We start from the raw sequence: 27,928 nt of genomic DNA, 5'->3' as shown, positions 1-27,928 counted from the left end.
TCAGTTTGCACAGAGATAGTTCCCATCTGTGCATCTTTTCTTTTTGCCTTAGGGAATTTAGCAGGAAACCTTGTATGCATTCAAACAGCACAGCAGAGTTTAGTGATTTGTATTCTGGTCACATCATAAATAATCCTCTGAATGCTTGTTCCAATGTATAGTAAACACATTTGGGAAAAATACACACAACTGTGTTGAGTGGAGTTGATTTGGGATCACTAGAGTATTATTAAACCAGCATGTTTGTAGTTCCTTCTTATTCTTAAAATTTTGTTATTAGCTATAGCCACGTGGGAGAGGGAGACTTTTAAAACTGCCTGATATAATGAAATCTAATATTTCTTTTCATTGAATAGACATTTCCTTTTCTGGATAACTTAAATTAATTTTATTTCTTACCTTTGTGCCTTTTAAGCACATACAGAAGCCATAAACTGAAATGCCAGAGCAGAATCAAATGCTTGAACACATTTAGAAAAAAAATAAAAAGAACTAGAACCCAAGAGCTGAACAGTGAAAGTCTCAGTACCTTTGAAAAGCAAGGCTGTGTACAAACAATTTAAAATTTGTTTTCAGTGGGTTATTTACAGGTAGTTTTGTTTTTATGTCAAACACATCAGCAGTTGCTCCGTGAGCTGAGTAAAAAGGAAAGTAAGTCAGAGATGATTAAATGAAGATTCCTTATGCTATCATGGATCCAGCAAGCTAAGTACTAAGGATAGAATTGTGCAAGATTTAAAGTAACACACCCATGTGAGCTTGTACTTTGGTAACTTGTGAAGTTACTTAATATGCACATGTTGCACAGCAAAGTTTTAAGTCAGGAGACCTGAACACTGCTGAAATACTAGGATGTGTGTATTGTGTGTTTAGACATGGGATTCAGTGCTGGCATGAAGCAATAATGGCTTCAGATAATTAGAACACTTGCAACTGAAAAATATTGACAATTTACTCAGTTTATTTGGACCCAATTTATATCTATTATGCATTTTTAGCACATCCTATTATCAGCATCATGTGTTGGGATAGTCCACATTCTTGAGTTTAGATTACTTATGTCCATGCCAGTAGTGCCTAGAGACCAACACAAATCAGTGGTAATGGTAGAGATAACGTATGTTGATATTTTATCATACATAACAGTTGTCTGTCTGTTCCCAAAGTACCTCATCTGGCTCTTCTGTTAGATGTAAATATTTTTTTTACCTGTAAAGAAATAGGAATGATCTAGTTCTGTAGGACAGTAAAATTGCACCTCTAGAGTAATAAATTACTATTGCAAACAAAATCATTACCTAAAGAACAAATAAGAAGGTTTTTTCAACAATAACAATTCTTCATTGTTGTAGATCATGAATCTAGTAATTCCTGAAGGTTAATGTGTTATTTCTTAAGCCCTCACAATAGTGCATTTACTTAATAAGGAGAAAATTGAATTCAAGTTCACCTTATGGAAAAAAATTGCAGAGATAAAATTTGTAGTAAATACCTAAATAAGTAAAAGGTAGTAAATCTTTTAACAAAATCCAAGTGGTTTAAAAAACACCACCACTCACAGGTGGTCCCCATTAAGTGCTTCATTATCCTTCCCAGCTGGGACCAATCAACACAAGCAGGTTCAGGTGCTTCAGGGACAACAGCCCAGGTTTATAAGAGCTGGTGTTGGGTGTGAGGCAAGAGGGGCAGTGGGAGAAAAAGCTGGAGTGTAGAGAATGTAGAATACAATACTGAGGAGTGAAGTTCATCTGTTGGGTCTTCTTACTGTAAGAAGAATGTCTTTGTGATCTGTGAGAGGACAGGTGTGGGGCCTGCACGTTGGGTGAGTAAAGGTTTCTATCCTCATCTACTATGTGGGTGTACAGCCCTCCTGATTTCTGTGCATCCTGATTTTGTGGGTCTGTGTGTTGGGGAGTTGGGTGTGAGCAGTTTGTAGTCTTCTGGCAGCCTTTGTAGTATGTATGTATGCAGCAAGCATTAGACCTACTTGTTGAAATCCTTCTTTTTATTTATAAATAAAATGCAGTAAGATGATGTAGAACTCCTAGTTTTGCACAGAAACAATAGACTTCAGTGGTTGTGACTTTTCTGCCTTGGGTGGGTGATGATACAGTGAGAGAGCTCTCTGACTAACTGAATGTTCTCAGTAAACTCCCATTCTGTATTTCCACTCTGGATTATCAAATTTCTCTTGTTTTCTTCTTCTTTTAATAATTAAAAGACCTTCAAAGATCCTGTCACAGGCTTTCATACTCTATCTGTAAAAAGTAGAAATTAGTGTTCAATAACTATTGAAAACCACATCACTGTGTCTTCTCTTTATATTTCATAGTCTCCAATTGCCCCTTCAAGAAAACTTAGTATAAAAACCTCTATCTTTAACTTATTTTTGGGAAAGGTATGCTTAAACTGACTGTGTATTGCTCACTTCCAAAAGTTTTCACTTGAATACTATGGGTATTAAAGCCCTTGCAACATCTCTCCATAGTCAGGAGGCAGTGACCATAATTATAACCACTCAACCTTCAGGATCCTGGCAGTATAAACATACTGGATAGCCAGCTTGTGTTTTCATGTTTGGACATGCTACCAAGAAGTGAAAACTTCTATTTGGATTATTAGCATAATTCTTCATAATTTTTTTTTCCTGTATCAACTTTTTTCTAGTAAAACAACTTCTCTTAGGCTTTATTTGTCTTTCTCATATGTGCCCTGATGTTGTTTACTACTTCTAAATTAGTTTGGAACAGCATAGATGTATATTATACCCATCATTTCTGCACAAAATTGTACAAAAAAATATGTTTCTTGCTTATGCAACTATCATACATAACAGAAATGTCTTAGGTTCCTTTTGCCTTGTAAATCTTCTCTGTTCTCATGCAGCCCTTAGTAGTTTCTGCTCATAATAGTTCTCATGGTAGTATCACCTGCTGTTGTTGTTGCTCTGGGTTTTAAGGGTCTGCTTAACACTGCCTAGTAATTAAAGGTTTGAACATCAATGTTTCAAGATGTGCTGCTTCTAGCCCATAAGTATGATATTATGAATAGCAAATATGTTTTCTATGGGGTTGTTTTGTTCCTATAAAATTGAAGCTCAGCACTGTTAAAAAGGCTAAAACCAGCTCCTGAAAAAACCTCCTCCAAACAAAAAACCCCTTGTGATCTCACGGGAGAAGATGATTAACTGTAGTGTGAGCAAGTTAGGAGAGTTTAATAAGCTTTATTTCCTAATATTTCCATTCTGGTGCAGAAATCCTTATTTCTAAGTTGATCAGATTGTATGTTCTGTGTGCTGTGAGAAATCTCCAGTAATGCATCATTATTGCTCCCAATGACAGTGCTTTGCAGTTGTGCAGAACAGAATTGTAAAACAAGGCCAGCCATGGGGAAAACGTTTTGAGATTTCACAGGTACATAGAGTGGAGCCTTGTCACTCTATCCACAAATCAGGTGTTACCCCATAGACTTCTCCTCCAGCACAGCCCACCCACTCCTCAATGTTGCACTCAGTGTCTTATTAGTCTTTAGCTGTGGATATATGCTGCACATCAGACTTTCTCAAAGGTTTTTAAAGGAGCATTAGGCCTGATGATACAACACTTTTTCACTTTTTGCTTCTTTTATTAACAATACAAGATTTCCCATCCACGTGAGGTATCTCTGTCTACTGGCACTGCACGAAACTGGACCTAATTGCTCAGTTTCCACTTACACCTCCTGCCATAAAGCATTAGAATTACATATAACTGAGAATCTGTGGGCTACTTTTAAAACGTGATTGAAAGGTACCCGAGGAAAAAGTAACTACTGTCAGTGAACTTGTATTTGCCATGGGGGGAGTCTAGTTGAAAACAGCTGAAAATGACTGATCTAGACAATAATGCACCTGCATGAATTTCCTTCCTAACTTCTTCATAACTGTAAGCTGTTTGGCTTGGAGCAGAATCCCCCAGGGGATCTTGTCCTTCTCCTGCCTATAACATTCCTGCTGAATCATGTAAGTGCTTATTCACTGACTTAGCAGTCAGTGCCCTTCTGGTCTCCAAAATCTGCCGTGAGACCTTTTTGTGTTCCTCCTTTGTGCTGTTTTTATGTGGTACGTTTGCTCTGTTTAACTGCCCATCCAGGTGGTTATGTAGTTACTCCCTTGGAGTTCTGATATGAAAGGCTTGTCTTGCAATTAGTAGTAATTACTTTTGCACAGTGGCATCTTGCTGGAACGCATCATTCCAGATTTAAAACTGAAGTTCAACTTTGATTGTCTACAGGAATCTTTCTTGTGCCAGTATGGAGAGAAGTGTTTTTCACTCCCTTCTGTTATGTTTTCTAAGTTTACTGTCAGACATGGACATATCTGAATTCCAAGTGTTGGAAAATTTCAATGGTACAACAATTCCAAGTTCATCACAAGCCATCCAACTTAGTTGGTGCAGTAAGCTATTTTCTTCCCCCCTCCCCAGGCTAATTACATCTCCTCCTAGGAAGATCTATTCTAGTTTGGGTCCTACTGATGTGGCAATTCAGCCTGGATTGCTGCATTATTGTTATGTTCTGTTTTTATCCTCTAACTCTTGTACTGCTGAATCACCCTGTCTTATCTACTAGTGGCTTTGCTTGTGATCAGGTGGTCTAGTGACCTTGGTACCTACAAGAATTTTACTTTGGGTTGCTGTAGGAAATATGATATTAAATAGATGCTGAAGATTCTTCAGAACAAAGCTGTAAAGCTGTGATTCACTTACTTAACCATACAGACTGGACAAAGAAAAGGATTTGTAAACAAAGAAGGTCTAATAATACCTTGCTTATGCCTGGCATTTCACTCCAGTCCTTAGATAAATATGACTTACCTTTGGCATCCCTTGCCCTGTTCTCTTGGGGCCCAAATTCCAATCTGCTTGCTGCAGCCTGGCTGTTGGATTGCTGCAGCTGACAGCTGCAGAACTCGGGACTGGCCATCCAGCCAACAGCAGTGAGTTTGCAGACGTGCTTATGCTCTTCTCTGCATTTCTTATGCAATCTTAAAATAAAAATCTGTGGGCAGATGGTACTGGTGGTAACTGAGTTGACATATATCTGCTTTTAGTATGTCAGATAAATGCACACATATACAGATTTAGTCATCTATTATAAAAAACATAAAGATGTTTTTGTCTTGTTTTGCCTTGCCCTTTTATTACCATCTCTTTATTTTCTGTTAAAAGAAAGAACAAATTGGGGTGGTGGGGAGGCAAACAGGAAAAGTATGATTTCTTAAATTATGGCAATATCTTTAGGAGTACATGCTAACATACCTCACTGTCTTAGCATCAACAAATACCATGTACTGGCATTTCTTCCAGGACAGTAATGTACAGCATAGAGAAGACTGTACCATGTGCTTAATTTTAAGGATAGCAATAAAAGTAAGAATATTTTTGCTTTGTTAAGGAAACTGTTCAGTTCTGTTCAACAATTCGGAAGTTACTGATGAAAAATCATCTTCAACACCTCTCAAGTACATGAGCTTCATGGCTACTATGTACTTGTGCTTGTAAACATCTGTGCTAGTGGAAATATAATTTCATAATATAACTTCTTCATAAATGTAATCACTTCATATCACTAAACATTTGAGGAAAGAAAAGCTTCTCTCCCTTCTCAAATGGTGAGACTACCAGTATTTCTACACTACATACCTACTAGTATATATTTGTCATGGAATACTTTGGGTAGTGGAAGGGTCCTTTAAAGGTCACCTTGTCCATTTAGTTAGAACAATTGGTTCCTGTCCTGGCTAAAATGGAGAAGGATGCTGGTACATGAAGAATTTATATAGAAAAAAAAAAAGAGCAAGTTCCTTGATGTATATATCTTGTGGATTTCTTTGGGACTGTTGATCATTGCAGTTAGATTCCCTCTCCCTCCAGCCTGCAGGCTTCCTCCCTTCAGCTCAGCAGGGGTAACAAATTAACCCCCTGCTACCTGGAGGGTGCAGTGTGGTTCTCTCTCTATGAAGAGCAGTGGTAGCAGCAGCAGGTGATGTCCTGCAGTTGTATTGTCATTTCCTGGCTTCAACAGGCACTTCATTAAGCAGCTGATACAACAGCAATATTGGGACAGTCTCTGGGGTAATAACAAATCTCTGGATAATCAGGTCACTGAAGGGTCGTGGGCAAGCTTCTGGAATTGGAGAATACTTACAGCTGTGTGGAGCAAGGGAAAACTGATTTTCGTGTGACTTAAAAACCAACACACTTAGAAATCTTGTAGTTAATGTGCTTCTGCATCTACTTACCTCTTAATATATATACACCTCAGTTTGGCTTCTTATTTTTTTTTCTTTTTGTTGAAACATCAGCTTTCTTTCTAATCTAATTTAATTTTTTTTCTTTGCAAACTGTAGAGACAAAATGACTGAAAATTCTTTAAGGGTATATGTATAGATGAAATTTAATTTCTTAGAAATGAAAGATCCCTTTAAAAATAGGAGTGTTTTAAGGAAATCTTTCAGTGGTGTTGAAATATGCAGAAATGATAGTGAAAGTCAAGGTTTATTCACCTTTATTTCTACCCTCCTTCATCACTGCGGGTTTTTTGACCTAAAATGAGAAATGGATGTCTTTGTCAATTTGATAGCTTTGTAGATATTACATAAAAGGATATCTGTTAAAATACTTAGTATTATCTTTGGTGAATCTGGCTGTATATTCCTCAAAGCTTTGTTTGTTGTTCCTTTAACTGATTCAGTAGTGTGTTATTTCTTTATTTAGCATGGTTTGTAGTAAAATGATAATTTCAATTTAAATCCTGTTTTGGACTCCTAAGAGGAACTCTGAAAGCTGTGTGAATTTTGAATGATGCCAGCACTTTGGGGCACTGACTCCTGTCCTATGTGGGGGTTTTACTTTTCACTGCTGGATAGAAAATCTATCCTGATGAATGGTTCCAGTCCTCATTTAAAAATAAGTAGTTCCTGTCTATTGCCTGTTTTGGGGTTTTCTGGATTCTCTATGTAATTTGTTGTTGTATTTCTATTATATTGGAATTCTATACTTGGTTTCAATTGATTCCAGAAGAACATAAAATATAAAACAATTGAGTTCAATAAAAGAAAAACATTCCTCTCAGGGACCAGTAAAGCACAAAGGTGATGGTTATCTGTAAGAGCACCAGATACATGTGTTGTACTTAAAACTTTAAGGGTTTTTCCATGGATTTTTGAAATATCATCATCTTTTTTTATAGACACTCTACTACTCAGAAATCAACTGTGACATTGTACATGTCTAAAATAGTAGATAAAAGCCCATCTGGAGCATAACCAGCCATTCCAAGAATTAGATTTAATAATATGCTTCAAACCGAAGGGTTTTCTTGGATGACTGTATTGGAGAATTTATCAGGTACCCTTTTTCTAAAGTTGATTTTCAGTGCTTATGATTCTTATATTCTGTAAACCACAGATATCACAGGCTTTTCAATTATGAAGTAGCCAAATACTTTTGTTCTACTTCAGGGCTTGAATAGCTGTTGAAAAGTATAGTGAGCTGTTTTGTTGAAGGAATTTTTTGATTACTTGAAGAGAAAACAGAAAATACCAATAATGAGTTGAAACTTTGCAGGCTGAACCTTTATATTTAAGAATAACACAGCAAGCCCTGTAGTGGTGGAACCATCAGCTGGACTTTTTGGGAAATATCACATTTTGTGGAGAAGGATAATGCTTTCCCAGGTGCAGAAATGACTAGCTAGTTTTATTCCATTGCTTCCAATTTTCTGCTACCCTGAAAATATGCTTGAATCTTTTTTCTGTTTTTAATAAGTGAAGGTCTATGGACCAACACTAACCAGAGCTGAAAAAATTATCTTTTTATTTTTTTTTTCTTGAAGTGCAAGAGGGAGAGAGTGTTATGGGCTGTAATTTTCTTTGAAAAGGAAGTAGGTTAAAAAGGTTACAATATGCTCTTTTATTGTCACTCATAAAAGCTAAGCTGTTACTGGGAGTTATGTGAAAAATCATGTTTTAGTTTGGCAAACAGCATTATCTATTTGTCAAGGTATTGCAGGGCTTTTTCTGGGTCAGAATTAACATCTTGGCAACCTTGCAAATATCTATCTGTATTTCCATGCATATTTTTTAAATAAAAAGGTCCTCTGCAATGTTTGTAGCCTGCATGGCTTTAATACAGACCTGGGAGAGGCACACACACAGCCTTTGGTGGTGGGGAGACACCTTTGCTCTGCCTTTGCTCATGAGAAATCTTGGCTTGTTAGAATTTTGTGAATAAAAATGGAGGTTTAATTCCTTAGCAAGGAATTGCAAAAAAGAATTAGACAAAGAAGACTGGGAAAAAGAATTAAAGTATTCTGGGGATTTCTCAAGGTTGATATGTAAAGATCATGTTAATAAAGAGCACTTTGGTAAAAGCTCTGTGCTCTTGGACCTGCAAGTACCAGCACAGGCATGTTTTCCATTCAGTTAAGCAAGATGTGTACTTGAAATGGCTCTTAAAGTAGGGAAGAGAGTATGGCCAATAACTGCAATACATTATTTCAAAGGTCCCACAGCTGCAGTTATTGCTAACTTTTAAAAATTCCATTATGTATGCAACATTATATTATTAACATCAAGCCTACTCAGTATTCCTATTTATGGTTTGCATACTGTATGGTGTGATAGGTGATAGCAGGCTTGTGTCTCTTCACAGAAAAAAACTGTGAGGGTTTTATTTTTTTTTTAAGCTCCACATAATTTATGTAATTGGTAACTACAATCTTATACGAAATTGAGTTTGGTATGAGTTGAATTACGTAAGACCCTTGATAATTAATGAAGATAGTTAGATCTCAACTTTAAATGGCCAGTATAAAACAAACAAACTCCCTAAACAACAAATATAGTAGAATTCTATGATAAGACCTTGGAAACAATGGTTGAAAGCAGAGTTTGCAGATGGTACTGAAATAGAAAGAACAAATATTGAGCAGTGCAGCTAGACATGAGGAGGTTTTAGTTCATAAATACCATGTGTGGACTGTTCATTTGATACAAATGCAATAGCAGATGCTGAAAAATGTCTCTATTATGGCATTATCACAGTGAGCCAGTATTTTTATTCTTGGTGTGTTCAACATGTTAAAAATTACTATAATCATAATTTGTGTTGCAGTGAGTTATTACAATGCACAATTCTCAAGTTCTTGCAGTACCCACAGATTTTTAGTTTCATTGATATCAATGTATTAATACTGGTTGAAATTTTACAGCAGAGCAATAAGCCTCTTGTCATTCTGAAAGATGATTCTAATTTGCATGTATTATGTTCTTTGGTTCAACATGTTACTTGTTGGTATTTTGAACTTCTATTTCTTAAATCCACAAAGACAAACAAATGAAGGACTCTCCTTTCAGCCAGCCATAATTATCTATATATATAATTTTGTTTCAAATGCAGTTAAAAAGTATAATTTGTGTTTCAGTGACTGAGGATAAGAAAATTCTTGATCCACACTAAGTGTTTTCACCTGTTCTGCCCCAGTTAGCATCATGAAGAGCTTTTTGTTTAACTGCCTAATATAACATACCTATTTCTAGACTAGCAGCTTCTAGAGCTATCACTTGCTCACACTTGACTTTTTGAAACCTGCCTATGTTTTCAAGTCCTTGTCTTGCTGTAATTCACAAAAATAACAGCAGAACTAACATTATCTATACATTTTCTATTTTGCATATATTTTATATAAAAATGCTATATGTAAACTTCCTGTTGTTTACAGAACACTTGTACTATAAGTAGGTATTTGTTCTTTGACAGGAATAGGTGCTGTTCCAAACTTTGCCGGTTCATTTGAGGTCTACAGAAAAGCTTTAAGGGAAACTGGATGAAATCCTGAAATGCATCACTGATTTCTATGTTAAATGTGCAGGCAATATTAAAACAAGAGCCAGCACCTTCTGACCTCCCTTATGCAGCTGAATTAACAGTTTAAATGAAATAGATTTACAATTAGCATCAGTTTTTGGGCTGGAGACACTGGGTCACAGTACTGTGCATCTGCCCTGCAGAAAAGGAGAGAAAAAACACTGATATTGAAGAACTGCTTTTAAGTTCCTTCATCTCAAGGATGGCAATCTGAAAAGAAAACTGAACTAACTCAAACACAGTGCAAAGAGCTGTGGGGTCAAGGTTACCCAAGTGATCTGTTTTGTCCATTACTTACACAGAAAATGAAGCCCAGGGAATTGGATGCTTACCTTGTTTTTTCTCTTCCAATAGCAGTTTCTAGTTTCTCTTATCCCTGCCTTTGTCTTGTACTCTGTAGAGATTTTTCCCAGATGAAATGGGTCTGAATTTTGAATGCAGTTTGTTTTTTTCTTCTTTCCAAGACTACTGCAGTTGAAAACTGAATCAACCTGGTAATTTTTATCAGGGCTGTTTTTAATTTGAACTCAAAGTTAACCACACTTAAATTAGTAATTCCACTGCAAACTTGAAGAGTCTTTTTGGAGCTATGAAAAGGTGAAAATGGGGGAAATAAAGTGCAGGTGTGTGTTTTGAGAGAGCAGCACTAGTTGTATTTCTTGTATTCCCAGGTTTGGGGTCCTTGCTCTTAAACTCTGTTTCTGATTTTATGCAAATTGTAGACCTTGGTTTTGAAGTCTTCAAGCTGGTGATAAGACTTTCTGCCTGAATGAGATATCTGTGATATTTCCCCCCCTCTGAGTGCTATGGGAATGTAATTAGTACTATTAAAATAACTTAATTGAAAATACAATCTAATTTTCTATTTTGAAAACTCAATAGCTTCAATGTCCTTTTGAATGATTACAGAAGCTGCTTATTTTGATGTTTCTTCAGTGGTATCAGCTGTGGGGAACAATTCAGGATAAATCTCAACCAACTCTCCTTGTTCAAAAAGGGCACACTAAGCCATTCTTTGGATGGAGAAATGGAGGCTGTTGGTCTGTAACAACTAGAAGCATGTGCTGCTTCAGGTATTATTTAGGTGTGAGGGGCTGTGAGTTCTGCTGCCTGTTTTTGCCTTTCCTGCTCCTTTTCTTTCTTTTGCTTTTGACTGTTACTGACATATCATCTGGCCAGTGTTCACTAGTTCTCAGTTTAGTGTCCTCCAGTAGCTTCTTGTTTCAGTAGTCCTATTTAAAATTAAGAAAAAAAGTTTCAAAATATGTCCAGACTACAAATGGAAAGTACTGATTTTTGTTTTTATCTCTTAATGCTCTTTGTAATGAGGGTGCTGAAATATGTTAAACTTGAGTGACAAGCGCACGTTAACAATCCAGTGAGTCACTAAGCTTTTCTAATGGTACAGATTGTCAGTGATTACTGAATTTTCTGGCTCCTGCTGCTTTGGATGATTTCTGCTTTGTGTTATCAAGGGTCAGGAGAAAATTATGGGGCTTCTTTTGTGTTGCTGAACAAAGTGCCATGTTTCTTGACTTCTGAAATTAAATCATTTTGAATTTGGTTTTTTCCCTTCATCTCTTCTTATTCACCTTCTTTTACACAGTAGTTTGAATTCCCATTAGAGAAAAGAACGTTAGTAACAGGCTTTCAACTTTGCAGTGCTAGTGAGGCAATTATTAATGGAGGCATTTTGATATACTTTTTTCCATGTCAGCCTTAAGCTGCAGCCACAAATGGCTTTTCAGATTTATTTGAACTCTTGTCTTTAGTTTTCATGTTTTTGATGAATGGATGCTGCCTTTAGAGTTTCTAAATATATGTTGGACATATGAAAACATATTCAAGGTCTCTTCTTAAGTGAAAAGAAAGAGTAAAGCCCATAAATAAACCATCAGAGCATTGCTTTTGGAGACATGTCACACCTGTTGTAGAATTAATATTCTGAAACTTCAGAATGTCAGACTGTTTTTGGAAAGATTCTTCCCAATGAAGAGGAAAAAAAAAAAGAAAAATAAGGGAGAAAGAAAAAATATCACTTCAAAGAGTTACTTTCTTGATTGAGTTGGGGTGAAAAAAATGGCTTGATGCTTTGATCCTTCCATCAAATGAAACAACATGAGAAAGGAGGGGGGAGGGAAATACGTGTGACTTTGCAGAGTAATGTTATGCTGTCGACAAGTACCACTAAAGATGTTTATTGGCTTCAGCAGACTGTATCATAATACAGAAGACTTTTCAGTCACTGTAGGGCTGCCCATTTCCTCTGTATTAAATTTTGGTGGTAGAATGTGAATAAATCAGTAGTAGTTATCGAACCAACACTAGGTGAGTGGTGATAGATTCAGCATTACTCTGCAAAGAGTAAGGGCTGCTGACTGTACGAGGCTTATTCTCAGTATAAACACATTATATTAGATAAATATAAACATTTGTCTAAATACACTGTGAATATTTTATGAATAGCTCCTACTGGGGAAGGAAAAAAAAAATCTAACAGAACTACAGTCTGTGAGTTTCATTGAAGAAAAATGCTACGCTTTCCATATCTGCCATCACGTTTGAGCTAAGGTTTACTGTGAACAACTGTGGGAAGAAAAGAATTGAGCTTGAACATCTGGCTGGTGGTTTAGATCCTCTACTTACCATTTATGACATGCATAAAACAATTGAGGACTTTGAGGATGGATGGGATGTAGGAAGAATAACAACTGAAATTGGTTGGTAGAGGAACCCATTTGTGCTGAGTGGCTTTAGGAGCTGGCAGCTGTCAGAGGAGAGGTGTCAGTGCAGGGTGTGTGAATGCACAGAGCTGCTGTGAAAGAACCAGGGCAGTGAGCAGGGAAAATGCTTCCTGTTGCTTAGTTCTTGCTGTCTTCAGGGAAATGGGACTTTATACTGTCTCTCTAAAGATGGGCAGGATTGCAGCAAGAGGTTATTTGGCTTTCTCATCAATTTTGCCTGAAAACAACCATGTCCAGGATTCTGTACTTGTTCTTGGCCCAGGAAGAGTTATTTCTATTCTCTGGTGTTGTGATTGTGAGTTGCTTTTGAAGCCAAGCTTTGCAGCTGACCTTTCAAATTTGAAGTGCTATCTCCTGTAGCAGAATACAACACTATTTTCCAAGTAATACTAGAGCATTCAAGGTCTGCTTCTTCTATTTTGAGACTTTATTTCTGTAACCTTCTTTTAGTCTTCCATAAAGAGGATAGAAAAGGGGAAAAGGAGAATAGTAGCAAATGCTTTTAAAGATTCAAAGAAATAGCAAGGCAAAAATATTTTTAATGTGTAGTCAACTCCAGGCACAATTGCTTTCTTGTCATCTTTATTGTAAGGCTGCAATAAATAATTAAGTTGGATGCACCTCTTCTGTACAGGTGTAATGTATAAACAGCTGCTGTCTGGTATTTCGATCTCATTTTACTTACTCCCTTTAGTGAAAATGCTGACCTAGAAATTGTCATCTCAGACTGGAGCAGTGCTGCTTCTGCTCCACTACCTACATCTGATAGTGATCAGTGGCAGCTGTTTTGGAAAACAGTAGGATAAAAGTCTATAGTGGGAATGTATAGAATAATTTTCCCATTTAGGGAGCATTTCTAGTATATATGATGGTGTGGTAGGAAGCAAAAGAAGACCCCGTGATGTTCAGTAGCAGAGATGCGTTCTCATGCCAAACAATAAAACACTGATTAAAAAAATAAAATAATAGAATTTTTAAAAGATATGTTTCTTGCATTATGATAAGTATTTTTTTTTTTTACAAACCAGTTAAGTTTTAGCTAAAATTAAAGCAAGATTGGTACCTCTTGCAATCAAAGTTTAAAATCAAGAGTCAAGTCTTTAGCATGTTCTCGGAGTTAGATCCCGTTAACATAAGAATTTGACTCCCTGAAAAGTAAACTCATTGTTCTGTCATCACATGCTCTAGAAACACCTCACATGCTGACTCAAAGTTACTTATCTGAAAGGCATAAGACTGAATAAATCTATTTTTCTGCATTATGTGGGTCCAGGATGCACAGGACATGCATGCCTGTTAGTGCTGGCTGCTACAGTCTGTGGTAAGGGCTGTTCAGATTTGTTTAGAACATACAAAACACTTTCCTTTATACCAGTATATTGTTTTGGAAATGGATATTGACTTTACAGCCTGTTACTGTATTTATGTAACACTTTAGATAAATTGAATAAAAATTATTACTCTGTTGGGTGGGAAATGCTGGCTGCTGGTTTTGAGTGAAAAGCAATTGTAGTCAGTTCTCACCAAGTCAGGCATCTGAAGTGCTAGATGCTTTTGAAAATTCTAGCAGATGTCTAACTCTATTTTTAGGTGCTTCAACAACATTTCAGAATCTGGTCTGAAAAAGCTAAAAAACCCCTGAAGATAGCAGTGGGATTTTCATGGTAAATTCAGGTACACAGATTATCTGTTTTATTGATATATTTTCTGTAAATGCTTTGCAAGACTTGCAGAATGTTTTGCTTTCGAACAATGTGATATCTCCAAACACCATTCACTGAAATTGTAACAAAGGTCCTTTTCCATGGTTTTGATTTCATGGGATATAAAGACTCATAAAAATGGTTTCTGATTTTACATTTATTTTTAACTTTGGTACCACAGTCAGCAGCTCTAGATCCTTCTGCATGTTACTTGTCTAGGTTATGTGCTTCTTCTCTGAGTAAGAAATAGGTCTTCATTTTGGTCACAATAAGACTGTGTACCTTAAAGCCTCAGACACTTTTCTTCCATTGTCATCTCCATGAATCTTCTTTTCTGGGATGCTATTTGTATTATTTTGTTCTTCAAGAAAAAACAATTAGGGTATATTCAGAAATGTTTTTTCTAAACTTGATTTTAACATTCAATCAAAATACACTTCAATCTAGGTTTTCTTAATTTGCTGGAAACTTCAGATATACTAATCCAGTCCTGTTTATCCAGAGCCAGAAAGGTCATGATCAGGTGGGCTTATTGTGTATGTCCACTTTGTGTATTTTGGTTAACAGAGATTGGAATAGAAATTCTGGAATGAGGGTAAAAGTGTCAAGCACCCACAATGTTATCTAAGTGTAAGGTAGTGAGTATTTCAAACTGTAGCTGGTGAAGGGGTAGCTCCTAAGCCTTTTTACTTAACTGTGTTGTCCTTTCTCCTATTGAGGGTTTCTCAAAATGGTTTCTGTACTTGATCTTCCTAGAGATGCTATCAGTTGTGTTTGGGGACTAAGAGCCATTAGGTGACTGCTGTGAGATTTTGTTGCTCTGCTGCAGGACTGTGTTTTTATTTTTCTCTAATTACACACAGAGAGTGGTGAGGAATAGCTGAAGGAGTACTTAAAGAATAATTTGAGAAGTTGTTTTGGCTGACACATTCACTCTGCTTCTTCTGTTACTTCTTTTTGGGATGTGAAAGAAGGCTTATCAGAGAAATGGAAAATTTCTGGGCCTTGGCATGTGGTGACTGTGACCTTTATGATGACGTTGATTGATGTTCTGGATGACACTCTCCAGAACACTCTGCCAAGCAATCTTGGCCATTACTCCTCAGAAGAAATAAAAAGCAGAAAAAAGCAAGGAGGTGGGGCTGAAGCAGCAAGCTTGCTAACCTAAGAGAAAGTCCTGAAGCTGCTGCTCACTTGTTTATTGGGGGCTCAAAACTTTGAGCCCTCAGTGGTGTCTGTACTATCATATGTATTTGTTTTAAGCTCTTTAGCTGAGAGAATAACAAAATAATCATCTACATATCTAGACAGATAAATCAAGCATCTGTTGGGGGATGAGGCTTCAAGTGAGCTGCTCTTAAGCATCTGTTGCCATCTTATTGGCCTTACACCATTCACTTGTTAAGTTGTTTAAATTCTATCCCACCACTTCTGTTTGCCATTCAGATGTGCTACCACCTGGCCTGCTTGTTCCTAGTAGAATAAGTGGTTTACCCATGAGGAGTAAAGTCTATCTGATAATTTTATTTTTATTGTCTGTGAATGGGTGGGATGCAACAGTGATTTAACAGTGAAACAAACTTCTGATAGAAGCGAGGAAAAAGCCATTAAAATTAATGTGGGAGTGGTAAAAATTAGCCAGCCTTGAGGGTTTTTGACATGGTTTAACTCCAGTCAGCAACTGAGCACCACACAGCTGCTGGCTCACTGGCTCCCACCTGAGCAGTGTGGGAGTCAGAAGGCTCAAACTTGTGGGTTGAGTTAAAGACAGTTTAATGGGACATAAATGGAAGAAAATAATAGTATTGATAATAATTAGAGTATACAAAATAGCTGATGTGCAGTGCAGTTGCTCACCACCCACTGACCAATGCCCAGCCAGTTCCCAAGCAGTGGCCCCATCCAGCTTTCCCACAGTGCATACACTGAGCATGGTGCCACATGGTCTGGAATATCCCTTGGGCCAGTTGGGGTCAGCTGTCCTGGCTGTGCCTCCACCCAGCTTCTTGTGCCCCCAAACCTCCTCACTGCTGGGGTGAGGAGCTGAAAAGTCTCTGACTCTGTGCAAGCTCTGTTCAGCAACAACTAAAACATGTGGGCTATCAATGTTTTCATCCTAAATCCAGAACACAGCACCACACCAGCTACTAGGAAGAAATTAAACTCTTTCTTTAACTCTTTTCTTACTTTAAAGGGTGCTGTTAGTGTATTTGAGATCTTCTTTGCAAGGTGAATTGCTACAGAGAATTGTTTACATGGGGTTTTTTTTGTTTAAATGTTGTATAAGAGAATGGAAATAGCCCTTAACTTGCCTCTCACTATGTATTAAAATCTTGCAGGGTTACAATGTGGTGTTGCTAGTACCACATGCTGTGATAAAGAAATGGCTGCTCCAAGAAGAGCCTGATGGACAGGAAAAATAAATCTTAAAACTTGCTTCAAATCATGCAAATTCATGTATAGTTATTTTACGTATTGGGCCTTCAAGAAGGAAAGTGTTCTTAATTACAGTTCTGTTCATGAGCAGAAAAGAAGTGAAATGGAATTATGATTTTTCACAGATCCATTATTTTATCTTATGATAGCTTAGAATTATCTTTATCTGCTAGATGTTTCTCCCTTTTTTGTAAAATTTTCAACAAAGTTTGTTTCTTTTGTGGAGTAGTACGTGAAAGGTCTCAGTCTTCAAACAGAGCAGTGAGGGGTAAATAGAAGCTATGACCAGGTGACAAAGTTGTCTAGTTAACCTGTTTTTCTGTGTCTATTAAGTAAAATAAGACCTTTAATAAGTTTATTGCATAGTCCATGAAAAGTATATTACCAGAGAATACTTTTGAAGATTATACTCTAAGGTGCTACTCCTGTGACAGAAGTGCTGTTCGTCAACAGCACTTGAGTGGTTTTCTTTTGTGCAAGCTGTACACTATTTGATCAGTCTTATTAAAGACTTTAATAAACACTAAATCAAAATTAAACAGGCCCTATTCAGAGTTGAAAGCTGTAACTGCTGTTTGATGAAAGGATAGCTTTTTCTTTCATTAACCATCTGTCTGCAGATACCATTGGACAGAGACCAAAGGATTACAGCAACTCAGTCTGAAGCAGGACAGCAGAGTCCCATTGCTATGGACTCTGCAATGTGTATAGATAGGCTACAATAGATAGATCTTTCCTCAGGAAGATCTCAATCTCAAAGGATAGTTCTGGGTTTAACATGGTCCAGAGTTGCTGCTGGATGGCACCAAGTACCCCTTGATCCCCTTTAGGACTGTAGCAGGCAGGACAGTGATCTGTCCCTGAGCTTCTCTTCTCCAAAACTGAGGATTCCCCATCTATCTCTCCAATATTTAATTCTCTCATTTGGTAGAGTAGCTTGTAAGCTTGTGGGAGAGTGTGTGTTTGTTTGCTTGAGGTTTCTCTCACTTTTAAGGGATAACATTCAGCTAACTAAATATGCTGGGCTATGTCACCAGGTGCATGTATGTACTCTGTAGCTAAACCTCAGTATATGCTTTTTTCTACTTGGTTGTGAATCCAGTCTTTTAACTCATTTAGCCACTTCAGTGGCTCCCACTAATTTTTTGTTTCCTATTCATGTATTGTAATTATACTGTTGATAAAACCCATAATTTTTTCTGCCTGGTAAGTAGGGATTTTTTTCTTTTTTAATTATAATACAAATTTGAAGATTACATTGCTTACCTAGCAGCAAAGCTAACCAGATGGAATGGATTTCTGACTGGCAAGTACAGGTGAACCAGGTACCCTTTGATATCAATTCTAGAACAAAGAAATTGCAAAGTTGTGTTTCCAGATGAACAGAATTTGAATTAGTGCAACTTGTTGGAAGAGTGCAGGGATGGCAGGAGCTGTGGTTGCTACTGTGCTGCTCTTACCAGATTGCCATCAAACCACACTTCCAGTGATATGCCTGGGCTAATATTTCCCCAGGTCTCTGAAAACTGATGCACAATTGCATAGGTGAAAGTTTGATGTCTTAAAAGAAAGAGCAGAGTTATTTGTGTGGTGTGGAAAAGGCATAGGCAAAAATAAGGTAAATTGGTTGGCTGGTCTGTTAACAGATGCTGGCATGTTCTTGAGCAGAAGTGATGATGATTGTGTTACACATAGGTTTTTGCTCTCAAGGTTTAAAGATAACTCTAGAACTCTTTTTGTTAGGAAGATATTTCCTTAATTGTAAAAGATTTTTTTATTAAAATTAGCACAGACTCTTGTTGATTTTGTTTTCAATTTCTTCTGGGACTCCCTGTACTGTTTGAAGCATTGCTTTGCTTGAGTACTTTACCATGGAGAGAGTTAAATTATTAAATTGTGTTCCAGTTCTGTGAAAATGTGGGAGTCTGGGTAAAGTCATTTAGTTCTGTTAAAAGTGTGTTTTCAATAAATATGTACTGTCTTGTACAAAAGCTTGCCTCATCTAGTATGAGACTAGGGCTTTTCTCTACCTTTATATAATGTAATATATATTTATTACTAAAGCAAGGGGAATGTTGAGGCAGGCTTCAGAAATACAAATTTGATACAGTAGATGCAGATCCTTTTGAGTATCCTTTGGTTAATAATAACACGAAGCCACAGTTTATAGTTCTGATTTGGGGGTTTTAATAGAACTTCTGTCATTATATAGTTTTAATAAAGCTTAATCAGAGTCTACAAAACTGTAAGATTTGGAATGAACAATATATGTGGAAATGTATGTGTATAACCCAATAAAACCCAAACTGTCTATATATTCTTGAAACCAAACCAAGCTGGTGTCAAATAGTCTGTACTCCTGCCCCTTTGGCTTGATCATTATGTGGGAAGAATTCCATGAACAAGCTATGCTTGTACCCAGCTGATTTGTAAAGGTCTTTGTTTCAGTGTAATGTCTTATGCTTGTGACTGTTTGCAAGAATATCCAGACTTAAAGTGAACGAGGGAGTCCTTACAGGTTGTTAAAAGTATATAATAGATTTTGTGTTTTATATTTGAGGAGGAATTTTCCCAATATGGCATGAGAAACTAACAGCTTGTTAGTTAAATAATCTGTAAGGAACTCAGTGTGTGCTGTGTGGTGGTTTGTTGGTTGGGTTTTTTTGTAGCTATAGTAAACAGAAAAGATCTGAAACAGACTGAAATGGGGAGGAGCATGCAAATGATAACAGATCAAAGCTTTTTCAAAATACTGTTTTATTTTCACATGTATTCTTTGAATTTATCATCTCAGCAGAAAAAGGAAAAACGTGAAGTACAGCAGAAAAAGTGAACAGAAGTGGAGATAAAGGGCAGATTATTTGATAAAGAAGTTAAGAAGTAGCACATAGGAAAAGCAGAGAAGAATCTTGCACCAAAAGATCAGTGATGGATCTAGGGGTTAAAAAAACAATCCTGGGTCTGTGAAGCAGGAAATCTGGTAGGAACAATATAGCTGGTTTAGTCAAAAATAAGGCTTTGACCATGTCTTGTGCAGTGTGCTGAGGCAGAAAATGATAATGGCTTACCTTGGCAGGAAACATTTAAGTGAAGTTCAGGTGTTATTAGTTGATCCTGAGAACTGCTGTATTGATACTGTCCTTCATCTTGCCAGCTTGGGTTCTGTGTGCACTGGAAGTTTGCTGTGGAAGGGCTGAGCTCTCCTCAGTGCCTGGCTCACTGACCCAGCCTGGAGCACAGATGGGCACTTGGCACTGAGACAGTGATGTTTAATGGGTGAATTCGTATCCAGGAGACCCAAATGCCCTTTCCCAAAGGGCTCATATTTATTTATTTTTTTCTTTTTTTTTACCTGGTGGGTGGGGGGATGGTCATGGAACAGGATGCAGTGACTCCCTGAGGGACTGTGTGCTGCTGTTCTCTTGAGGCATCACTAGATCTGCTGTGTAGTAGGATGGGTGCTCACTGGAACACAAATGTGCATAGATGTGACTGTACTACTTGTATTTAACAGGACTGTCCTACTGGCATATACATTCTATAGCACTTCCTTTTTCTAATTCACTCCCAGACTAGGTGTGAAAACATCTACTACAAAGCATACGTTTTCTTTTGAGTCTTCAAGAGTTTGAAATAAATCCCAGGTAACGTGAGGAAAGAATAAGTTGTCTTTCTAAGCATGTCCTGGGTGACTGGAGTAATATCTTAATAATCCCATAACAATGATAGTGACAGGGCACAAAATAAAAGCTGAAATCGGTGAAGAGAACCAGATAGCTGTTTTGCTTAGATTTGTACCTTTTAATGGCAAGTTTTCCAGCAGTAAAGATTTTTTCAGTTGGTGGCTTCAAAACCTTGCAACTTTAAATATTTCTTTCTTATTGATACTGTGAACTCCTGCTTACACAATAACATGTTTACCCTAGCTGTCTGTGTATTGATCTGGCACTGATACTCCTGGTTCACATATTTAACATCAGCTGAGAGGTTATTTTGTGTTTTCTACAGTCTCATTTGAGAATAATTCCATCCTGAAGGGACTCAGTTGTCAAAACTTTAAAGTACAGTGTATTTCTGACCAGTAAGTGATAGGCTTTTCTTGATCTAAAGTTTACCAGCCTGCTCCTTAGAGACTGACACATTTGATTTGCTGCCTATGAGCACAAAACTATTGCAAGTATCACTGTTTGCCACTTTATAATTTAATTAACTCAGAGTTGCCAAGTTTTTTTTTTTTTTTTTTTAAAGTAGCCTAAGGCTTCAACTAAGAAACATGTTAAATGTGCTCTGCTAATGCCACCTGCTGATCCTGAGAGTACATATCTGCCTGCAGTTTCCTTTTATGCACAGTTTTCATATGCCACTCTGTATACATTCAATGAATAATTTCTCATATGCTTCGTTGTAGTGTTATTTTAGATCCGTAGTAATGAATTAGTTCTGGCCCTTAGTCCCATGTGCCATAATTTCACTTTAGCTCTAGTCCAATTCTTAATTCTGGTTGTTAAAAGCAAACAACAGAACCCAACTTAGTCCTTGTTCTCACTGTAGTATTCTAGTTCCCTGCATAGTCAAAATGCAGACTTAAATATTTTATAAAACTCTAAGGAATGGCTTATTGTATCTTACTGTCTCATAAAAACTTACTTTGCGTGTCTGCAAATGTATAAACTCTGGGGCTTGTATGTGACACAGTGCAGTTCAGCTGCTTCATTTTTGTGACCCAATGTTTTGGTGTCTTTCTCGGTTGCAGAGGAGTCACGTACAGTGTGGCCCTGGTGATCAGGATCACAGGGGTGGTAAAAAATATTTTTGCTGGGAGTAGTCTTCACTTTTCTGCTGGATGGCAGGCAGGCCTGCCAGTAGCACTGTGAGACATGATGCACTTACACCCCTTGCACCCCCTCCGTTTTCTAGGATGTGTTTAGCAGTGGATTGTTTTTGTTTTAAACCCTGTGTTTGAGTTTCTTTGCTTGCACAGTTCAATGGGATGCAAACTACTGAAATAATCAAGTCTTAGAATTACACTGTATCAACATGTAGATAAACAGTAATTGAATGAACGAGACTGTACAGAGCGAGGGGAACACTTTGAAAGTTGAAGTTAATGGAAGTCTTTTCACATTAGCCTTCACTAAAGGCATAGTTTGGGAGTTGGGAAGGAATTATTGTGATAGACTAGAATGTGTCAGGCATGAACTTAAACTGCTGAAAGAGTACTAATACCATTTTAGGAAAAAAAGAAAACTGAGCTATTAGCACCATTTATTTACTTCTACAGTAACATCTCCTCGGACTTGACAGACCTGCCCCTTGAGGGGTGAGGTTTGTATCTTTTGCATCTGCTTGTTTCAGCCAGAATTGTATCCTTCACCTTTATAATTATGGACATAATAGGTGAAACAAGATCTGCTTCTTGGGTTTGGTGAAGTTTTAAAAATATTTAAATACTATTTATAACTAAGCTTTTCACAGCTCAGTCTTAATCATATACTCTGCTGTTCCTCTCATAGGACCCATTTCTTCAGCTCATTTGATTCAAATGTCTGTTGTCAAAATACTTTAGAATACTTCAGGTTGTTGCTGCAGTAATACCTTTCTATTTTAGTTTTGGTTTTGGCTGATACATATTTGCACAGAACTGAAACGATAAGTTTCTGAATTTAAAAATCCCTGGTTACAGATACTTGAACTCCATTTTGGTTTGGACTAGAGCACATGCTTAACTTGTATATGTCTCTTCTCACCTCCTCTATCCCCCCCCATCATGCCTCTGAAGTGGACTGTCCCTTAGTACTGTGAAATTCTGTAGCAGCAGTTGAATATAGTTATTAAAGGATACATAAAGAGAGAAACTGTCACATTAACAAGGTACGAGTCTTTATGTGTGGAGACCTGCTGCACCCACACAGATACTATTCAAAGATTATGTAATTTTAAAACACCATCATAAAAGAAAATCTGTCCTAAATGATGGACTTTGTTACTATTGAAGACTGAAATTAAGAAATGTTACAAAAGGTCTAAGCATACCTAGTTCTTGTTTTTCAGTCTAATAGGGGTTTGATTACTGTTGTATTGGAGCACTTAGGAACAGTCTGATTCTGACAAGTAAAATGAAGAGGTTAAGTGGTCTCCTAATATTTAATTTTGAGGAGAAAGGCTCAAAGGTAGGGTGCAGAGGAGACTGCATCTGATCTGCAAGGACTCCCTGGTGAATAATACTTTATATACAAATGTACAACTACAAGTCCAAGATATAGTAAAACTATGCTCTACAGTAAAACTCTGACAGTGTTCAGATATGTGCAAAAAATGATCAAATTCCCTCTAATCCAGAAATCAGGGTCCAGCTTGCTGGCTGATTCTATATGCATTCTTGAATGTTGCATGCTTAATAACAGCTCACCCAGCCTTACGTAGCCTGTGAACTCTGAACTGACTAACTAGAGCAGACTTTTTCTCTGTCAAGTTTTCATTAAATTTTAAACTACATATGCAGGTTTGTGGTGTCAGCAAAGAAAAGAATTTCTTCTGGCAGGATTCACCTTCAGGACTTTGTGCTCTAAGATGACCCTGCTTGAGCAGGGAAGTTGGACCAGATGACCCACGGTGGTCTCTTCCAACTCAACCCGTTCTGTGACTTCAGGACTTGAGTACCTGTGCTGGTGGATCACTACTCCAGCTCTCACTGTGGTGTTATTTCTCTGGCATAATACTTATTAGGCAGGAGCTGAGGGCTCTGCCCCAGTGTAGACAGGTTTACAGTGTGTGCATAATCTTTAAAGCTTATGATGATCACTGTCACAGCACTCGCAGCACAAAGAGATTCCCTGCCCACAACAAACAACTCTCAAGCTCAGTGCACATCTCCTCCTAACCTCTCGCTGAGCCTTGACAGTCTGGCACAACTGCAGCTTCTGCAGCTGGTTTTCCTTAATGAACTGGAAATGGCATTACATGGGTGCAGCTCGGTGTTAACCTGTGATTGATGTGTTATTTCACGAGGTAACTCACTGTGTGCGTGTATTAGTGCAGAACAGACTCGTTCCGCTGCACACAATAGGTTCATTCTTCACTAGATAAATATAATGTGAGTAATTGCAGTTCATTATGTAAATACCTTCGTGTGAGACTTTCATGGAGTAGAAATGGATTTTGCAGAATATTTTTCTCCTACATAGAATGCTTTTTTAATGTTTTTTAAAGCAATGTAAGTGTCCATCAGGAAGAAGGATTCTAAGCCTGCAACTTAGAACATTTTATTATGACTTAGCCTGACTTGATGTGAGTTGAAAAGAACCATACAAGTATCTTAGCCTTTCCCCTTTCAGTAGTAGGTATTGTTTGGTGTGATAGACTGTGTTGTTATTTTTGTATTTATTAGACATCTAGATCATGGAAGGTGAACGGGATAGAATTTAAAAGAAAAGAAACATACTGCCCTAAACAAAAGGAAAGGGATAGGAGGGTTAAGAAGATGTGATGGAGGAGGAATTGAGGTCTAAAGGCACAATTGCTTGTGGTAGTACCAGAAAAGTGTTTAAAACTTTGGAAGCCTCTTCCTAAATATAGGGTTTATTTCAAGTATTTCTCTCCCTGTATGTGTATATATTAGTGCTGGTACAGAGATAACAACAGATATTTCAATATAATAATAGAAGTGCCTTCCAGTGTGAAAAATATGAGCAAGTCTTCTGTTGGTGAAGGATCATTAAGAATGAAATATTAAAGAACTAAAAGATATCCCTGTTAACCTGATATTATTTTTTTTCTGGCAATATGGTTTTAAATCCAATCTTCTCATAGCATAGGCAGCTTTCTGCACAAGCTTTGCATGCTGACATGTAGAAAAAACCCAGCCAAATGAAAAAAAGAACTGGCAACACTTATTTCTCATATTGCAGCGTTTTTTAATGAAGCTTTTCTACTTGGAATAATATATCATGCCCCTTGTTTCTGGGCACTAAAAAGTAAATGTGTGAAAATGTATCTTTTTATTTCTGTCGGGTTATTCTGTTTTGCAAAGAGAGGAGAATGTCTTTGCTCCTTACATTGTCTGATAACACCAAGATGCACAATAAAGTCATGTCAGTCAGCTCTGTGAAAGGAAAGGTTGCACAAGTTTGCTAAGACAGATCTGCGTGTCGTGGTGAATTACAGCCAATACTGTAACATATCTGGAGACCCTGAACAGGCTTCCCATTTAACAATGTCTCTAAAATATTGACGTGTGGAGAACGGAAGCCTTTGTTTGTTTTTGCTGTAGCTCAGTTCCCTGCATACCGAACAAAAACCTTTAATGAGGAAAATAGTTTCAACAGACTTAGAAAAAACAGCTCAAGTCTATAAATGAATGAAAGGAAAAGCCAGATAACACAGCTGCTTTATGTAATGGTTAGCCTGTCTTCAAACGACTCGACTGTGAAATGGTGCAAGCCTTGAGATTATTACTTTTCCCCAATGGCAATTTGTATTCTCGAGCAGCGAGTGCGCCACCGTATTTCAGTCTCAGGGTGGGGGTGGCAGGATGCTGGCTGGTGCTTATTGTGCCAGTTGTGTTAAATAAGGGCAATTAGGACACTCCAGTTTTTCCTAAATAAATCCCCAGTCACTTCATCTACGATTCTTCAAAATGCATGATGCCAGTTCTCTTGGTAGTACAGCTAAGGCAAGATGCCCAGAAAGATGATATGTGTTGTCTTCAACTACTGCATTTCCCTGGTCTTACATATTTCTTGAAGCAGTAACTGCTGCTCTAAAAAGTGCTCCTTGAAGTGTCTGCTGTTGTGAGTGCTGCCTTTCCCTGCCAACAGACTGTGTGATCAGATGGTACCCAGGGTGGTATGAAAGAGTTCAGCTCTGCTAAAGGACTGTAGTGTCTGTATGCATCAGTAGGTTAAAGACTGGGCATGTACTGATTATGTCCAGAATAACTTGGGAAATTATGAGAAGTTTTTTATTGACTTGATCTTTGGAGAATTTATCTTTTCAGAACTCTGCAGTTTCACAGCTCTGTGTTATGGCTTTCTTTTCCTGGGAGTAATTAGTTTGGTTAAACACTAGACCAGAGTGGGGCCACTAGCTTTATAACAAATGCAAGATCGTAATTTCTGGTTATGATTTCATTGAAATAAAGAACTTGTGTAGGGCTGAAAAAAAGGCACTTATTCATAACTTTATTTTACCAACCTCTTAGACACAGTGCTCCTACATAGACAGACAGGTAGTGCACACATTCTCTCTTCCTCTGTGTATTTCTGCCTTTTCCTAAATCTTAGTTTCAGTCGCTTCTTGACAGGGAAGATGCAAGAGCAGGAGAGCTAGTCAGTCCAGCTATTACTCCCTCTCTCATAAGTAGGGAGCACAGTTAGCATGGGGAAGCTGTCTCTAGGATATACTAAAAAGTGTTTGCATTGGACCTGAGTACTTTGAAAAATCTGTAAACGAGAGAATAGCCCCAGCTTTGAAGGGCATGGTACAGCACCTTGATGAAACACTTCAAGAATGCTGACTCACCAATGATTTCTAATATTCAACCATTTTTATACTTTATATATACATGTTTATATAAACATGTATAAAACATGGATGTCTTGTAATTCTTTAATCTCCTCATAGGTTTTGTTGTTCTACATATAGGAGAACAATTAAACAAATAAACAAACAATTAAATCATTACTGTGATTGCGAAAGTATCTTCAGTATAAATGTGCTGAAGTACGTGTAATGATTAGCACGTGAAGTAAAAAGTGTGTAGATATGAAGCATCCCCATAAATGGAATTTGTGTCTGACTACTAGCACAAAACTGTTAAAAAGAAGTGCTATTGAAGTGTTGCAGCGATAATTATTAATTCTTTTCCTTAATAACAAAAAACCTGCACAGTATTGCTTTCCTTTTGTAACTAAAAAGATCTGACTTTAGATTTGTAAAGCTTGAAGTGGAGTTTCCCGGAAGAGCTACTTGGGAGGAGAATTTTAAACAGTGCAAATATGACACCTCAGGTGGAGATTCTCTGGTGAGCAAAAGACCCAAGTAAATCAGCAGTGCACTGATGAGCAGGTCAGTGGTCTCACTGGTGGGGAGTGGCAATAGGTGCTCTTAGCAGCTTGTGGTTTTAACCCTTGGTTATGAGTCAAGTGTCACAGGAGCACAGTGCACCGTGTGAGGAAGGCTTTTCATGGAGTTCTGGCACCTCCTGTTCTGGAGACTGAGCAGCTTCTGCAGTTTGGATTTATGGTAATTTGATACAGAACTGAGCACAGGCTGTGATTTCGGGGGCTTTCTCTTCTCCCACAGTCAGAATATGGGCAGCAGTTTGTAGGAGTCAGAAGGGTATCTAGGGTGAAATAACCTTCACTACATTTACAAAGGAGGATGGAAACATTGAATTGAGGGATCAAAGTGGCTGGAAAACTATTTAGGGAATTGTATGTGTTTTTAGTGAGGAAATGGGCAGTATCATTCTGTGGTTTGGAAAAGTGGGACTTGCAATAGATAAAGATGAGAAATGGAAAATAGACACAGCAATGGAAAACAAAATGGGGGGGGAATAAATGTATTGGAGGAAAAATAGGGAGCCTTAGTTTTCATGTATCAAATCATGTATCAGGCTAGTATAATGCTCAGGAGACGCTCTTGTGGTTTGATGTCTTTCTTAAACTTTTTTTGTTAAGATTGACAAGCTGTCCTGTTGCCTTTTTTTCTTTCCAGCAGCCCTCAGCTAATTAAAAAAATACCAGTTTGGGGAGAGATAAGAATTTCCTCCTGCATTGAATGGAGGCAGTTATTGCCAGTAATGTCTGAGAGATGAGAGCTGAGAACTGCACAAACGTTTTTTGTTCTTGTTTGAAAGACACAAATGGCACATGTAACAAAACATCCCCTTTGGGTTCAGGGGTGGTGTCACTGGCCCTTGGTCAAATATCACACTGAATCCATTATCTAAACCTAATGTATTGGTCCCAACAGTAGATTAAGCAAATGTGTTTTCATGACACAAAAACCCCCAAAACAGAAAAAGAAACCCACAAAACCCTCAGCCCTCAAACCCACGAAACCTTGGGGTGGGATAACACCTGACAATAAGAAGTTTGGTTCAGAATTTTGCTTATTTTTTCTATATTTTTCCAAA

This window comes from Chiroxiphia lanceolata, chromosome 11, assembly GCF_009829145.1.
Source record: "Chiroxiphia lanceolata isolate bChiLan1 chromosome 11, bChiLan1.pri, whole genome shotgun sequence".
NCBI classification, from domain to species: domain Eukaryota; kingdom Metazoa; phylum Chordata; class Aves; order Passeriformes; family Pipridae; genus Chiroxiphia; species Chiroxiphia lanceolata.
This window is presented reverse-complemented; position numbering follows the sequence as displayed.